The following is a 13,547-nucleotide window of genomic DNA, read 5'->3' as shown; positions in this document are numbered from 1 at the left end:
TACAAGATTCTTCCCCCAAGCAAGTGGATTTCGTACAGTTCGACCTCATGGCGGGAGGACGATGACCTGCAAGACCCTGGGCTGCGATCCCCCCCCATTGAAATGTTGCTCCAAAGCCTTCGGTATGGCGTGCAGGGTGCATCTCAAACATGTATTTGCAACTCACCGCGACAATCGTCATTTGTTTTTTCGAGATACTGAAAAATGAAGGGGGCACCCGGGATTGAACCGGGGACCTCTCGATCTGCAGTCGAATGCTCTACGACTGAGCTATACCCCCTTTCACGATCTTTGCGTTCCCATAACTTAAGGAAAAATATTATACTCTGCCTGGCTAAAGACGTCTAATCGAGCAAAATATTGCGTAATCATTATCTCTCAGTTATATATTAGCGTTAAACGATATAAATATCAAAAATACTAGACACTTCGCGCCTGGAGAAAGTGCGAGTCGGCGCCTTCACCTTAATGTCAGAACGCGAAAATTGCACTAGTAGCTTTTTTTCAAGCAAGTTCTGTTCGTCCGTTCTCCGTAATCGTTTGGTATCTGATTAAACTGACATACTCGCCTATGGCTTTCGTAAACGAAAATTTCATTGTGACCCCGACGTGATTTGAACACGCAACCTTCTGATCTGGAGTCAGACGTGCTACCGTTGCGCCACGGAGTCGACGCTGCTTAGGTCTTGTCATGAATAGGTTCCTCGAACACTTACTGTACCGTTCAAACCTAAGAAATAATGACAGTAGGATCCACGAGACACTCGTCCCGGATGTACTTGCTCTGGCGGGGGTGTAACTCAGTGGTAGAGTGTCTGCTTCGCATGCAGAAAGTCCTGGGTTCAAATCCCAGCTCCTCCAATTTTTGTTTCTCCGTGCAGCAGTACATGAAAACTTTTGCCTATCACCATATTCTACAAAATTCAGTGTACAAGATTCTTCCCCCAAGCAAGTGGATTTCGTACAGTTCGACCTCATGGCGGGAGGACGATGACCTGCAAGACCCTGGGCTGCGATCCCCCCCCATTGAAATGTTGCTCCAAAGCCTTCGGTATGGCGTGCAGGGTGCATCTCAAACATGTATTTGCAACTCACCGCGACAATCGTCATTTGTTTTTTCGAGATACTGAAAAATGAAGGGGGCACCCGGGATTGAACCGGGGACCTCTCGATCTGCAGTCGAATGCTCTACGACTGAGCTATACCCCCTTTCACGATCTTTGCGTTCCCATAACTTAAGGAAAAATATTATACTCTGCCTGGCTAAAGACGTCTAATCGAGCAAAATATTGCGTAATCATTATCTCTCAGTTATATATTAGCGTTAAACGATATAAATATCAAAAATACTAGACACTTCGCGCCTGGAGAAAGTGCGAGTCGGCGCCTTCACCTTAATGTCAGAACGCGAAAATTGCACTAGTAGCTTTTTTTCAAGCAAGTTCTGTTCGTCCGTTCTCCGTAATCGTTTGGTATCTGATTAAACTGACATACTCGCCTATGGCTTTCGTAAACGAAAATTTCATTGTGACCCCGACGTGATTTGAACACGCAACCTTCTGATCTGGAGTCAGACGCGCTACCGTTGCGCCACGGAGTCGACGCTGCTTAGGTCTTGTCATGAATAGGTTCCTCGAACACTTACTGTACCGTTCAAACCTAAGAAATAATGACAGTAGGATCCACGAGACACTCGTCCCGGATGTACTTGCTCTGGCGGGGGTGTAACTCAGTGGTAGAGTGTCTGCTTCGCATGCAGAAAGTCCTGGGTTCAAATCCCAGCTCCTCCAATTTTTGTTTCTCCGTGCAGCAGTACATGAAAACTTTTGCCTATCACCATATTCTACAAAATTCAGTGTACAAGATTCTTCCCCCAAGCAAGTGGATTTCGTACAGTTCGACCTCATGGCGGGAGGACGATGACCTGCAAGACCCTGGGCTGCGATCCCCCCCCCATTGAAATGTTGCTCCAAAGCCTTCGGTATGGCGTGCAGGGTGCATCTCAAACATGTATTTGCAACTCACCGCGACAATCGTCATTTGTTTTTTCGAGATACTGAAAAATGAAGGGGGCACCCGGGATTGAACCGGGGACCTCTCGATCTGCAGTCGAATGCTCTACGACTGAGCTATACCCCCATTCACGATCTTTGCGTTCCCATAACTTAAGGAAAAATATTATACTCTGCCTGGCTAAAGACGTCTAATCGAGCAAAATATTGCGTAATCATTATCTCTCAGTTATATATTAGCGTTAAACGATATAAATATCAAAAATACTAGACACTTCGCGCCTGGAGAAAGTGCGAGTCGGCGCCTTCACCTTAATGTCAGAACGCGAAAATTGCACTAGTAGCTTTTTTTCAAGCAAGTTCTGTTCGTCCGTTCTCCGTAATCGTTTGGTATCTGATTAAACTGACATACTCGCCTATGGCTTTCGTAAACGAAAATTTCATTGTGACCCCGACGTGATTTGAACACGCAACCTTCTGATCTGGAGTCAGACGCGCTACCGTTGCGCCACGGAGTCGACGCTGCTTAGGTCTTGTCATGAATAGGTTCCTCGAACACTTACTGTACCGTTCAAACCTAAGAAATAATGACAGTAGGATCCACGAGACACTCGTCCCGGATGTACTTGCTCTGGCGGGGGTGTAACTCAGTGGTAGAGTGTCTGCTTCGCATGCAGAAAGTCCTGGGTTCAAATCCCAGCTCCTCCAATTTTTGTTTCTCCGTGCAGCAGTACATGAAAACTTTTGCCTATCACCATATTCTACAAAATTCAGTGTACAAGATTCTTCCCCCAAGCAAGTGGATTTCGTACAGTTCGACCTCATGGCGGGAGGACGATGACCTGCAAGACCCTGGGCTGCGATCCCCCCCCATTGAAATGTTGCTCCAAAGCCTTCGGTATGGCGTGCAGGGTGCATCTCAAACATGTATTTGCAACTCACCGCGACAATCGTCATTTGTTTTTTCGAGATACTGAAAAATGAAGGGGGCACCCGGGATTGAACCGGGGACCTCTCGATCTGCAGTCGAATGCTCTACGACTGAGCTATACCCCCATTCACGATCTTTGCGTTCCCATAACTTAAGGAAAAATATTATACTCTGCCTGGCTAAAGACGTCTAATCGAGCAAAATATTGCGTAATCATTATCTCTCAGTTATATATTAGCGTTAAACGATATAAATATAAAAAATACTAGACACTTCGCGCCTGGAGAAAGTGCGAGTCGGCGCCTTCACCTTAATGTCAGAACGCGAAAATTGCACTAGTAGCTTTTTTTCAAGCAAGTTCTGTTCGTCCGTTCTCCGTAATCGTTTGGTATCTGATTAAACTGACATACTCGCCTATGGCTTTCGTAAACGAAAATTTCATTGTGACCCCGACGTGATTTGAACACGCAACCTTCTGATCTGGGGTCAGACGCGCTACCGTTGCGCCACGGAGTCGACGCTGCTTAGGTCTTGTCATGAATAGGTTCCTCGAACACTTACTGTACCGTTCAAACCTAAGAAATAATGACAGTAGGATCCACGAGACACTCGTCCCGGATGTACTTGCTCTGGCGGGGGTGTAACTCAGTGGTAGAGTGTCTGCTTCGCATGCAGAAAGTCCTGGGTTCAAATCCGAGCTCCTCCAATTTTTGTTTCTCCGTGCAGCAGTACATGAAAACTTTTGCCTATCACCATATTCTACAAAATTCAGTGTACAAGATTCTTCCCCCAAGCAAGTGGATTTCGTACAGTTCGACCTCATGGCGGGAGGACGATGACCTGCAAGACCCTGGGCTGCGATCCCCCCCCATTGAAATGTTGCTCCAAAGCCTTCGGTATGGCGTGCAGGGTGCATCTCAAACATGTATTTGCAACTCACCGCGACAATCGTCATTTGTTTTTTCGAGATACTGAAAAATGAAGGGGGCACCCGGGATTGAACCGGGGACCTCTCGATCTGCAGTCGAATGCTCTACGACTGAGCTATACCCCCTTTCACGATCTTTGCGTTCCCATAACTTAAGGAAAAATATTATACTCTGCCTGGCTAAAGACGTCTAATCGAGCAAAATATTGCGTAATCATTATCTCTCAGTTATATATTAGCGTTAAACGATATAAATATCAAAAATACTAGACACTTCGCGCCTGGAGAAAGTGCGAGTCGGCGCCTTCACCTTAATGTCAGAACGCGAAAATTGCACTAGTAGCTTTTTTTCAAGCAAGTTCTGTTCGTCCGTTCTCCGTAATCGTTTGGTATCTGATTAAACTGACATACTCGCCTATGGCTTTCGTAAACGAAAATTTCATTGTGACCCCGACGTGATTTGAACACGCAACCTTCTGATCTGGAGTCAGACGCGCTACCGTTGCGCCACGGAGTCGACGCTGCTTAGGTCTTGTCATGAATAGGTTCCTCGAACACTTACTGTACCGTTCAAACCTAAGAAATAATGACAGTAGGATCCACGAGACACTCGTCCCGGATGTACTTGCTCTGGCGGGGGTGTAACTCAGTGGTAGAGTGTCTGCTTCGCATGCAGAAAGTCCTGGGTTCAAATCCCAGCTCCTCCAATTTTTGTTTCTCCGTGCAGCAGTACATGAAAACTTTTGCCTATCACCATATTCTACAAAATTCAGTGTACAAGATTCTTCCCCCAAGCAAGTGGATTTCGTACAGTTCGACCTCATGGCGGGAGGACGATGACCTGCAAGACCCTGGGCTGCGATCCCCCCCCATTGAAATGTTGCTCCAAAGCCTTCGGTATGGCGTGCAGGGTGCATCTCAAACATGTATTTGCAACTCACCGCGACAATCGTCATTTGTTTTTTCGAGATACTGAAAAATGAAGGGGGCACCCGGGATTGAACCGGGGACCTCTCGATCTGCAGTCGAATGCTCTACGACTGAGCTATACCCCCATTCACGATCTTTGCGTTCCCATAACTTAAGGAAACATATTATACTCTGCCTGGCTAAAGACGTCTAATCGAGCAAAATATTGCGTAATCATTATCTCTCAGTTATATATTAGCGTTAAACGATATAAATATCAAAAATACTAGACACTTCGCGCCTGGAGAAAGTGCGAGTCGGCGCCTTCACCTTAATGTCAGAACGCGAAAATTGCACTAGTAGCTTTTTTTCAAGCAAGTTCTGTTCGTCCGTTCTCCGTAATCGTTTGGTATCTGATTAAACTGACATACTCGCCTATGGCTTTCGTAAACGAAAATTTCATTGTGACCCCGACGTGATTTGAACACGCAACCTTCTGATCTGGAGTCAGACGCGCTACCGTTGCGCCACGGAGTCGACGCTGCTTAGGTCTTGTCATGAATAGGTTCCTCGAACACTTACTGTACCGTTCAAACCTAAGAAATAATGACAGTAGGATCCACGAGACACTCGTCCCGGATGTACTTGCTCTGGCGGGGGTGTAACTCAGTGGTAGAGTGTCTGCTTCGCATGCAGAAAGTCCTGGGTTCAAATCCCAGCTCCTCCAATTTTTGTTTCTCCGTGCAGCAGTACATGAAAACTTTTGCCTATCACCATATTCTACAAAATTCAGTGTACAAGATTCTTCCCCCAAGCAAGTGGATTTCGTACAGTTCGACCTCATGGCGGGAGGACGATGACCTGCAAGACCCTGGGCTGCGATCCCCCCCCATTGAAATGTTGCTCCAAAGCCTTCGGTATGGCGTGCAGGGTGCATCTCAAACATGTATTTGCAACTCACCGCGACAATCGTCATTTGTTTTTTCGAGATACTGAAAAATGAAGGGGGCACCCGGGATTGAACCGGGGACCTCTCGATCTGCAGTCGAATGCTCTACGACTGAGCTATACCCCCATTCACGATCTTTGCGTTCCCATAACTTAAGGAAAAATATTATACTCTGCCTGGCTAAAGACGTCTAATCGAGCAAAATATTGCGTAATCATTATCTCTCAGTTATATATTAGCGTTAAACGATATAAATATCAAAAATACTAGACACTTCGCGCCTGGAGAAAGTGCGAGTCGGCGCCTTCACCTTAATGTCAGAACGCGAAAATTGCACTAGTAGCTTTTTTTCAAGCAAGTTCTGTTCGTCCGTTCTCCGTAATCGTTTGGTATCTGATTAAACTGACATACTCGCCTATGGCTTTCGTAAACGAAAATTTCATTGTGACCCCGACGTGATTTGAACACGCAACCTTCTGATCTGGAGTCAGACGCGCTACCGTTGCGCCACGGAGTCGACGCTGCTTAGGTCTTGTCATGAATAGGTTCCTCGAACACTTACTGTACCGTTCAAACCTAAGAAATAATGACAGTAGGATCCACGAGACACTCGTCCCGGATGTACTTGCTCTGGCGGGGGTGTAACTCGGTGGTAGAGTGTCTGCTTCGCATGCAGAAAGTCCTGGGTTCAAATCCCAGCTCCTCCAATTTTTGTTTCTCCGTGCAGCAGTACATGAAAACTTTTGCCTATCACCATATTCTACAAAATTCAGTGTACAAGATTCTTCCCCCAAGCAAGTGGATTTCGTACAGTTCGACCTCATGGCGGGAGGACGATGACCTGCAAGACCCTGGGCTGCGATCCCCCCCCATTGAAATGTTGCTCCAAAGCCTTCGGTATGGCGTGCAGGGTGCATCTCAAACATGTATTTGCAACTCACCGCGACAATCGTCATTTGTTTTTTCGAGATACTGAAAAATGAAGGGGGCACACGGGATTGAACCGGGGACCTCTCGATCTGCAGTCGAATGCTCTACGACTGAGCTATACCCCCATTCACGATCTTTGCGTTCCCATAACTTAAGGAAAAATATTATACTCTGCCTGGCTAAAGACGTCTAATCGAGCAAAATATTGCGTAATCATTATCTCTCAGTTATATATTAGCGTTAAACGATATAAATATCAAAAATACTAGACACTTCGCGCCTGGAGAAAGTGCGAGTCGGCGCCTTCACCTTAATGTCAGAACGCGAAAATTGGACTAGTAGCTTTTTTTCAAGCAAGTTCTGTTCGTCCGTTCTCCGTAATCGTTTGGTATCTGATTAAACTGACATACTCGCCTATGGCTTTCGTAAACGAAAATTTCATTGTGACCCCGACGTGATTTGAACACGCAACCTTCTGATCTGGAGTCAGACGCGCTACCGTTGCGCCACGGAGTCGACGCTGCTTAGGTCTTGTCATGAATAGGTTCCTCGAACACTTACTGTACCGTTCAAACCTAAGAAATAATGACAGTAGGATCCACGAGACACTCGTCCCGGATGTACTTGCTCTGGCGGGGGTGTAACTCGGTGGTAGAGTGTCTGCTTCGCATGCAGAAAGTCCTGGGTTCAAATCCCAGCTCCTCCAATTTTTGTTTCTCCGTGCAGCAGTACATGAAAACTTTTGCCTATCACCATATTCTACAAAATTCAGTGTACAAGATTCTTCCCCCAAGCAAGTGGATTTCGTACAGTTCGACCTCATGGCGGGAGGACGATGACCTGCAAGACCCTGGGCTGCGATCCCCCCCCATTGAAATGTTGCTCCAAAGCCTTCGGTATGGCGTGCAGGGTGCATCTCAAACATGTATTTGCAACTCACCGCGACAATCGTCATTTGTTTTTTCGAGATACTGAAAAATGAAGGGGGCACACGGGATTGAACCGGGGACCTCTCGATCTGCAGTCGAATGCTCTACGACTGAGCTATACCCCCATTCACGATCTTTGCGTTCCCATAACTTAAGGAAAAATATTATACTCTGCCTGGCTAAAGACGTCTAATCGAGCAAAATATTGCGTAATCATTATCTCTCAGTTATATATTAGCGTTAAACGATATAAATATCAAAAATACTAGACACTTCGCGCCTGGAGAAAGTGCGAGTCGGCGCCTTCACCTTAATGTCAGAACGCGAAAATTGCACTAGTAGCTTTTTTTCAAGCAAGTTTTGTTCGTCCGTTCTCCGTAATCGTTTGGTATCTGATTAAACTGACATACTCGCCTATGGCTTTCGTAAACGAAAATTTCATTGTGACCCCGACGTGATTTGAACACGCAACCTTCTGATCTGGAGTCAGACGCGCTACCGTTGCGCCACGGAGTCGACGCTGCTTAGGTCTTGTCATGAATAGGTTCCTCGAACACTTACTGTACCGTTCAAACCTAAGAAATAATGACAGTAGGATCCACGAGACACTCGTCCCGGATGTACTTGCTCTGGCGGGGGTGTAACTCAGTGGTAGAGTGTCTGCTTCGCATGCAGAAAGTCCTGGGTTCAAATCCCAGCTCCTCCAATTTTTGTTTCTCCGTGCAGCAGTACATGAAAACTTTTGCCTATCACCATATTCTACAAAATTCAGTGTACAAGATTCTTCCCCCAAGCAAGTGGATTTCGTACAGTTCGACCTCATGGCGGGAGGACGATGACCTGCAAGACCCTGGGCTGCGATCCCCCCCCATTGAAATGTTGCTCCAAAGCCTTCGGTATGGCGTGCAGGGTGCATCTCAAACATGTATTTGCAACTCACCGCGACAATCGTCATTTGTTTTTTCGAGATACTGAAAAATGAAGGGGGCACCCGGGATTGAACCGGGGACCTCTCGATCTGCAGTCGAATGCTCTACGACTGAGCTATACCCCCATTCACGATCTTTGCGTTCCCATAACTTAAGGAAAAATATTATACTCTGCCTGGCTAAAGACGTCTAATCGAGCAAAATATTGCGTAATCATTATCTCTCAGTTATATATTAGCGTTAAACGATATAAATATCAAAAATACTAGACACTTCGCGCCTGGAGAAAGTGCGAGTCGGCGCCTTCACCTTAATGTCAGAACGCGAAAATTGCACTAGTAGCTTTTTTTCAAGCAAGTTCTGTTCGTCCGTTCTCCGTAATCGTTTGGTATCTGATTAAACTGACATACTCGCCTATGGCTTTCGTAAACGAAAATTTCATTGTGACCCCGACGTGATTTGAACACGCAACCTTCTGATCTGGAGTCAGACGCGCTACCGTTGCGCCACGGAGTCGACGCTGCTTAGGTCTCGTCATGAATAGGTTCCTCGAACACTTACTGTACCGTTCAAACCTAAGAAATAATGACAGTAGGATCCACGAGACACTCGTCCCGGATGTACTTGCTCTGGCGGGGGTGTAACTCAGTGGTAGAGTGTCTGCTTCGCATGCAGAAAGTCCTGGGTTCAAGTCCCAGCTCCTCCATTTTTTGTTTCTCCGTGCAGCAGTACATGAAAACTTTTGCCTATCACCATATTCTACAAAATTCAGTGTACAAGATTCTTCCCCCAAGCAAGTGGATTTCGTACAGTTCGACCTCATGGCGGGAGGACGATGACCTGCAAGACCCTGGGCTGCGATCCCCCCCCATTGAAATGTTGCTCCAAAGCCTTCGGTATGGCGTGCAGGGTGCATCTCAAACATGTATTTGCAACTCACCGCGACAATCGTCATTTGTTTTTTCGAGATACTGAAAATTGAAGGGGGCACCCGGGATTGAACCGGGGACCTCTCGATCTGCAGTCGAATGCTCTACGACTGAGCTATACCCCCATTCACGATCTTTGCGTTCCCATAACTTAAGGAAAAATATTATACTCTGCCTGGCTAAAGACGTCTAATCGAGCAAAATATTGCGTAATCATTATCTCTCAGTTATATATTAGCGTTAAACGATATAAATATCAAAAATACTAGACACTTCGCGCCTGGAGAAAGTGCGAGTCGGCGCCTTCACCTTAATGTCAGAACGCGAAAATTGGACTAGTAGCTTTTTTTCAAGCAAGTTCTGTTCGTCCGTTCTCCGTAATCGTTTGGTATCTGATTAAACTGACATACTCGCCTATGGCTTTCGTAAACGAAAATTTCATTGTGACCCCGACGTGATTTGAACACGCAACCTTCTGATCTGGAGTCAGACGCGCTACCGTTGCGCCACGGAGTCGACGCTGCTTAGGTCTTGTCATGAATAGGTTCCTCGAACACTTACTGTACCGTTCAAACCTAAGAAATAATGACAGTAGGATCCACGAGACACTCGTCCCGGATGTACTTGCTCTGGCGGGGGTGTAACTCGGTGGTAGAGTGTCTGCTTCGCATGCAGAAAGTCCTGGGTTCAAATCCCAGCTCCTCCAATTTTTGTTTCTCCGTGCAGCAGTACATGAAAACTTTTGCCTATCACCATATTCTACAAAATTCAGTGTACAAGATTCTTCCCCCAAGCAAGTGGATTTCGTACAGTTCGACCTCATGGCGGGAGGACGATGACCTGCAAGACCCTGGGCTGCGATCCCCCCCCCATTGAAATGTTGCTCCAAAGCCTTCGGTATGGCGTGCAGGGTGCATCTCAAACATGTATTTGCAACTCACCGCGACAATCGTCATTTGTTTTTTCGAGATACTGAAAAATGAAGGGGGCACACGGGATTGAACCGGGGACCTCTCGATCTGCAGTCGAATGCTCTACGACTGAGCTATACCCCCATTCACGATCTTTGCGTTCCCATAACTTAAGGAAAAATATTATACTCTGCCTGGCTAAAGACGTCTAATCGAGCAAAATATTGCGTAATCATTATCTCTCAGTTATATATTAGCGTTAAACGATATAAATATCAAAAATACTAGACACTTCGCGCCTGGAGAAAGTGCGAGTCGGCGCCTTCACCTTAATGTCAGAACGCGAAAATTGCACTAGTAGCTTTTTTTCAAGCAAGTTTTGTTCGTCCGTTCTCCGTAATCGTTTGGTATCTGATTAAACTGACATACTCGCCTATGGCTTTCGTAAACGAAAATTTCATTGTGACCCCGACGTGATTTGAACACGCAACCTTCTGATCTGGAGTCAGACGCGCTACCGTTGCGCCACGGAGTCGACGCTGCTTAGGTCTTGTCATGAATAGGTTCCTCGAACACTTACTGTACCGTTCAAACCTAAGAAATAATGACAGTAGGATCCACGAGACACTCGTCCCGGATGTACTTGCTCTGGCGGGGGTGTAACTCAGTGGTAGAGTGTCTGCTTCGCATGCAGAAAGTCCTGGGTTCAAATCCCAGCTCCTCCAATTTTTGTTTCTCCGTGCAGCAGTACATGAAAACTTTTGCCTATCACCATATTCTACAAAATTCAGTGTACAAGATTCTTCCCCCAAGCAAGTGGATTTCGTACAGTTCGACCTCATGGCGGGAGGACGATGACCTGCAAGACCCTGGGCTGCGATCCCCCCCCATTGAAATGTTGCTCCAAAGCCTTCGGTATGGCGTGCAGGGTGCATCTCAAACATGTATTTGCAACTCACCGCGACAATCGTCATTTGTTTTTTCGAGATACTGAAAAATGAAGGGGGCACCCGGGATTGAACCGGGGACCTCTCGATCTGCAGTCGAATGCTCTACGACTGAGCTATACCCCCATTCACGATCTTTGCGTTCCCATAACTTAAGGAAAAATATTATACTCTGCCTGGCTAAAGACGTCTAATCGAGCAAAATATTGCGTAATCATTATCTCTCAGTTATATATTAGCGTTAAACGATATAAATATCAAAAATACTAGACACTTCGCGCCTGGAGAAAGTGCGAGTCGGCGCCTTCACCTTAATGTCAGAACGCGAAAATTGCACTAGTAGCTTTTTTTCAAGCAAGTTCTGTTCGTCCGTTCTCCGTAATCGTTTGGTATCTGATTAAACTGACATACTCGCCTATGGCTTTCGTAAACGAAAATTTCATTGTGACCCCGACGTGATTTGAACACGCAACCTTCTGATCTGGAGTCAGACGCGCTACCGTTGCGCCACGGAGTCGACGCTGCTTAGGTCTCGTCATGAATAGGTTCCTCGAACACTTACTGTACCGTTCAAACCTAAGAAATAATGACAGTAGGATCCACGAGACACTCGTCCCGGATGTACTTGCTCTGGCGGGGGTGTAACTCAGTGGTAGAGTGTCTGCTTCGCATGCAGAAAGTCCTGGGTTCAAGTCCCAGCTCCTCCATTTTTTGTTTCTCCGTGCAGCAGTACATGAAAACTTTTGCCTATCACCATATTCTACAAAATTCAGTGTACAAGATTCTTCCCCCAAGCAAGTGGATTTCGTACAGTTCGACCTCATGGCGGGAGGACGATGACCTGCAAGACCCTGGGCTGCGATCCCCCCCCATTGAAATGTTGCTCCAAAGCCTTCGGTATGGCGTGCAGGGTGCATCTCAAACATGTATTTGCAACTCACCGCGACAATCGTCATTTGTTTTTTCGAGATACTGAAAATTGAAGGGGGCACCCGGGATTGAACCGGGGACCTCTCGATCTGCAGTCGAATGCTCTACGACTGAGCTATACCCCCATTCACGATCTTTGCGTTCCCATAACTTAAGGAAAAATATTATACTCTGCCTGGCTAAAGACGTCTAATCGAGCAAAATATTGCGTAATCATTATCTCTCAGTTATATATTAGCGTTAAACGATATAAATATCAAAAATACTAGACACTTCGCGCCTGGAGAAAGTGCGAGTCGGCGCCTTCACCTTAATGTCAGAACGCGAAAATTGCACTAGTAGCTTTTTTTCAAGCAAGTTCTGTTCGTCCGTTCTCCGTAATCGTTTGGTATCTGATTAAACTGACATACTCGCCTATGGCTTTCGTAAACGAAAATTTCATTGTGACCCCGACGTGATTTGAACACGCAACCTTCTGATCTGGAGTCAGACGCGCTACCGTTGCGCCACGGAGTCGACGCTGCTTAGGTCTTGTCATGAATAGGTTCCTCGAACACTTACTGTACCGTTCAAACCTAAGAAATAATGACAGTAGGATCCACGAGACACTCGTCCCGGATGTACTTGCTCTGGCGGGGGTGTAACTCGGTGGTAGAGTGTCTGCTTCGCATGCAGAAAGTCCTGGGTTCAAATCCCAGCTCCTCCAATTTTTGTTTCTCCGTGCAGCAGTACATGAAAACTTTTGCCTATCACCATATTCTACAAAATTCAGTGTACAAGATTCTTCCCCCAAGCAAGTGGATTTCGTACAGTTCGACCTCATGGCGGGAGGACGATGACCTGCAAGACCCTGGGCTGCGATCCCCCCCCATTGAAATGTTGCTCCAAAGCCTTCGGTATGGCGTGCAGGGTGCATCTCAAACATGTATTTGCAACTCACCGCGACAATCGTCATTTGTTTTTTCGAGATACTGAAAAATGAAGGGGGCACACGGGATTGAACCGGGGACCTCTCGATCTGCAGTCGAATGCTCTACGACTGAGCTATACCCCCATTCACGATCTTTGCGTTCCCATAACTTAAGGAAAAATATTATACTCTGCCTGGCTAAAGACGTCTAATCGAGCAAAATATTGCGTAATCATTATCTCTCAGTTATATATTAGCGTTAAACGATATAAATATCAAAAATACTAGACACTTCGCGCCTGGAGAAAGTGCGAGTCGGCGCCTTCACCTTAATGTCAGAACGCGAAAATTGCACTAGTAGCTTTTTTTCAAGCAAGTTTTGTTCGTCCGTTCTCCGTAATCG

General features: G+C 46.3%; 43 non-coding genes across 43 annotated transcripts; 14 read left to right on the top strand and 29 right to left on the bottom strand.

The window, feature by feature from the left end:
- Nucleotides 1–208: 208 nt before the first annotated feature.
- Nucleotides 209–280, bottom strand: Trnac-gca. Its single transcript has one exon. It is a non-coding gene; the product is annotated as a tRNA-Cys (tRNA).
- Nucleotides 281–599: 319 nt separating this feature from the next.
- Nucleotides 600–671, bottom strand: Trnaw-cca. The gene has a single exon. It is a non-coding gene; the product is annotated as a tRNA-Trp (tRNA).
- Nucleotides 672–789: 118 nt separating this feature from the next.
- Trnaa-cgc lies at nucleotides 790–861 on the top strand. Its single transcript has one exon. It is a non-coding gene; the product is annotated as a tRNA-Ala (tRNA).
- Nucleotides 862–1,137: 276 nt separating this feature from the next.
- Nucleotides 1,138–1,209, bottom strand: Trnac-gca. Its single transcript has one exon. It is a non-coding gene; the product is annotated as a tRNA-Cys (tRNA).
- A 319-nt stretch (nucleotides 1,210–1,528) lies between these two features.
- Nucleotides 1,529–1,600, bottom strand: Trnaw-cca. The gene has a single exon. It is a non-coding gene; the product is annotated as a tRNA-Trp (tRNA).
- A 118-nt stretch (nucleotides 1,601–1,718) lies between these two features.
- On the top strand, nucleotides 1,719–1,790 carry Trnaa-cgc. Its single transcript has one exon. It is a non-coding gene; the product is annotated as a tRNA-Ala (tRNA).
- A 277-nt stretch (nucleotides 1,791–2,067) lies between these two features.
- On the bottom strand, nucleotides 2,068–2,139 carry Trnac-gca. Its single transcript has one exon. It is a non-coding gene; the product is annotated as a tRNA-Cys (tRNA).
- A 319-nt stretch (nucleotides 2,140–2,458) lies between these two features.
- Trnaw-cca lies at nucleotides 2,459–2,530 on the bottom strand. The gene has a single exon. It is a non-coding gene; the product is annotated as a tRNA-Trp (tRNA).
- A 118-nt stretch (nucleotides 2,531–2,648) lies between these two features.
- On the top strand, nucleotides 2,649–2,720 carry Trnaa-cgc. Its single transcript has one exon. It is a non-coding gene; the product is annotated as a tRNA-Ala (tRNA).
- Nucleotides 2,721–2,996: 276 nt separating this feature from the next.
- On the bottom strand, nucleotides 2,997–3,068 carry Trnac-gca. The gene has a single exon. It is a non-coding gene; the product is annotated as a tRNA-Cys (tRNA).
- A 319-nt stretch (nucleotides 3,069–3,387) lies between these two features.
- Nucleotides 3,388–3,459, bottom strand: Trnaw-cca. The gene has a single exon. It is a non-coding gene; the product is annotated as a tRNA-Trp (tRNA).
- A 118-nt stretch (nucleotides 3,460–3,577) lies between these two features.
- Nucleotides 3,578–3,649, top strand: Trnaa-cgc. The gene has a single exon. It is a non-coding gene; the product is annotated as a tRNA-Ala (tRNA).
- Nucleotides 3,650–3,925: 276 nt separating this feature from the next.
- On the bottom strand, nucleotides 3,926–3,997 carry Trnac-gca. The gene has a single exon. It is a non-coding gene; the product is annotated as a tRNA-Cys (tRNA).
- Nucleotides 3,998–4,316: 319 nt separating this feature from the next.
- On the bottom strand, nucleotides 4,317–4,388 carry Trnaw-cca. The gene has a single exon. It is a non-coding gene; the product is annotated as a tRNA-Trp (tRNA).
- Nucleotides 4,389–4,506: 118 nt separating this feature from the next.
- On the top strand, nucleotides 4,507–4,578 carry Trnaa-cgc. Its single transcript has one exon. It is a non-coding gene; the product is annotated as a tRNA-Ala (tRNA).
- Nucleotides 4,579–4,854: 276 nt separating this feature from the next.
- Trnac-gca lies at nucleotides 4,855–4,926 on the bottom strand. Its single transcript has one exon. It is a non-coding gene; the product is annotated as a tRNA-Cys (tRNA).
- A 319-nt stretch (nucleotides 4,927–5,245) lies between these two features.
- On the bottom strand, nucleotides 5,246–5,317 carry Trnaw-cca. Its single transcript has one exon. It is a non-coding gene; the product is annotated as a tRNA-Trp (tRNA).
- Nucleotides 5,318–5,435: 118 nt separating this feature from the next.
- On the top strand, nucleotides 5,436–5,507 carry Trnaa-cgc. Its single transcript has one exon. It is a non-coding gene; the product is annotated as a tRNA-Ala (tRNA).
- A 276-nt stretch (nucleotides 5,508–5,783) lies between these two features.
- On the bottom strand, nucleotides 5,784–5,855 carry Trnac-gca. The gene has a single exon. It is a non-coding gene; the product is annotated as a tRNA-Cys (tRNA).
- A 319-nt stretch (nucleotides 5,856–6,174) lies between these two features.
- On the bottom strand, nucleotides 6,175–6,246 carry Trnaw-cca. The gene has a single exon. It is a non-coding gene; the product is annotated as a tRNA-Trp (tRNA).
- A 118-nt stretch (nucleotides 6,247–6,364) lies between these two features.
- Trnaa-cgc lies at nucleotides 6,365–6,436 on the top strand. The gene has a single exon. It is a non-coding gene; the product is annotated as a tRNA-Ala (tRNA).
- Nucleotides 6,437–6,712: 276 nt separating this feature from the next.
- Trnac-gca lies at nucleotides 6,713–6,784 on the bottom strand. The gene has a single exon. It is a non-coding gene; the product is annotated as a tRNA-Cys (tRNA).
- Nucleotides 6,785–7,103: 319 nt separating this feature from the next.
- Trnaw-cca lies at nucleotides 7,104–7,175 on the bottom strand. The gene has a single exon. It is a non-coding gene; the product is annotated as a tRNA-Trp (tRNA).
- Nucleotides 7,176–7,293: 118 nt separating this feature from the next.
- Nucleotides 7,294–7,365, top strand: Trnaa-cgc. The gene has a single exon. It is a non-coding gene; the product is annotated as a tRNA-Ala (tRNA).
- A 276-nt stretch (nucleotides 7,366–7,641) lies between these two features.
- Trnac-gca lies at nucleotides 7,642–7,713 on the bottom strand. Its single transcript has one exon. It is a non-coding gene; the product is annotated as a tRNA-Cys (tRNA).
- A 319-nt stretch (nucleotides 7,714–8,032) lies between these two features.
- On the bottom strand, nucleotides 8,033–8,104 carry Trnaw-cca. The gene has a single exon. It is a non-coding gene; the product is annotated as a tRNA-Trp (tRNA).
- Nucleotides 8,105–8,222: 118 nt separating this feature from the next.
- Trnaa-cgc lies at nucleotides 8,223–8,294 on the top strand. Its single transcript has one exon. It is a non-coding gene; the product is annotated as a tRNA-Ala (tRNA).
- Nucleotides 8,295–8,570: 276 nt separating this feature from the next.
- Nucleotides 8,571–8,642, bottom strand: Trnac-gca. The gene has a single exon. It is a non-coding gene; the product is annotated as a tRNA-Cys (tRNA).
- A 319-nt stretch (nucleotides 8,643–8,961) lies between these two features.
- Nucleotides 8,962–9,033, bottom strand: Trnaw-cca. Its single transcript has one exon. It is a non-coding gene; the product is annotated as a tRNA-Trp (tRNA).
- Nucleotides 9,034–9,151: 118 nt separating this feature from the next.
- Trnaa-cgc lies at nucleotides 9,152–9,223 on the top strand. The gene has a single exon. It is a non-coding gene; the product is annotated as a tRNA-Ala (tRNA).
- A 276-nt stretch (nucleotides 9,224–9,499) lies between these two features.
- On the bottom strand, nucleotides 9,500–9,571 carry Trnac-gca. The gene has a single exon. It is a non-coding gene; the product is annotated as a tRNA-Cys (tRNA).
- A 319-nt stretch (nucleotides 9,572–9,890) lies between these two features.
- Trnaw-cca lies at nucleotides 9,891–9,962 on the bottom strand. Its single transcript has one exon. It is a non-coding gene; the product is annotated as a tRNA-Trp (tRNA).
- A 118-nt stretch (nucleotides 9,963–10,080) lies between these two features.
- On the top strand, nucleotides 10,081–10,152 carry Trnaa-cgc. The gene has a single exon. It is a non-coding gene; the product is annotated as a tRNA-Ala (tRNA).
- Nucleotides 10,153–10,429: 277 nt separating this feature from the next.
- On the bottom strand, nucleotides 10,430–10,501 carry Trnac-gca. Its single transcript has one exon. It is a non-coding gene; the product is annotated as a tRNA-Cys (tRNA).
- Nucleotides 10,502–10,820: 319 nt separating this feature from the next.
- On the bottom strand, nucleotides 10,821–10,892 carry Trnaw-cca. The gene has a single exon. It is a non-coding gene; the product is annotated as a tRNA-Trp (tRNA).
- A 118-nt stretch (nucleotides 10,893–11,010) lies between these two features.
- Nucleotides 11,011–11,082, top strand: Trnaa-cgc. Its single transcript has one exon. It is a non-coding gene; the product is annotated as a tRNA-Ala (tRNA).
- A 276-nt stretch (nucleotides 11,083–11,358) lies between these two features.
- Nucleotides 11,359–11,430, bottom strand: Trnac-gca. Its single transcript has one exon. It is a non-coding gene; the product is annotated as a tRNA-Cys (tRNA).
- Nucleotides 11,431–11,749: 319 nt separating this feature from the next.
- Nucleotides 11,750–11,821, bottom strand: Trnaw-cca. Its single transcript has one exon. It is a non-coding gene; the product is annotated as a tRNA-Trp (tRNA).
- Nucleotides 11,822–11,939: 118 nt separating this feature from the next.
- Trnaa-cgc lies at nucleotides 11,940–12,011 on the top strand. Its single transcript has one exon. It is a non-coding gene; the product is annotated as a tRNA-Ala (tRNA).
- Nucleotides 12,012–12,287: 276 nt separating this feature from the next.
- Nucleotides 12,288–12,359, bottom strand: Trnac-gca. Its single transcript has one exon. It is a non-coding gene; the product is annotated as a tRNA-Cys (tRNA).
- Nucleotides 12,360–12,678: 319 nt separating this feature from the next.
- On the bottom strand, nucleotides 12,679–12,750 carry Trnaw-cca. The gene has a single exon. It is a non-coding gene; the product is annotated as a tRNA-Trp (tRNA).
- A 118-nt stretch (nucleotides 12,751–12,868) lies between these two features.
- Trnaa-cgc lies at nucleotides 12,869–12,940 on the top strand. The gene has a single exon. It is a non-coding gene; the product is annotated as a tRNA-Ala (tRNA).
- A 276-nt stretch (nucleotides 12,941–13,216) lies between these two features.
- Trnac-gca lies at nucleotides 13,217–13,288 on the bottom strand. Its single transcript has one exon. It is a non-coding gene; the product is annotated as a tRNA-Cys (tRNA).
- Nucleotides 13,289–13,547: the final 259 nt, after the last annotated feature.

This window comes from Schistocerca piceifrons, chromosome 3 (genome assembly GCF_021461385.2).
Source record: "Schistocerca piceifrons isolate TAMUIC-IGC-003096 chromosome 3, iqSchPice1.1, whole genome shotgun sequence".
In the NCBI taxonomy this organism is placed as follows: Eukaryota; Metazoa; Arthropoda; class Insecta; order Orthoptera; family Acrididae; genus Schistocerca; species Schistocerca piceifrons.
This window is presented reverse-complemented; position numbering and strand designations above follow the sequence as displayed.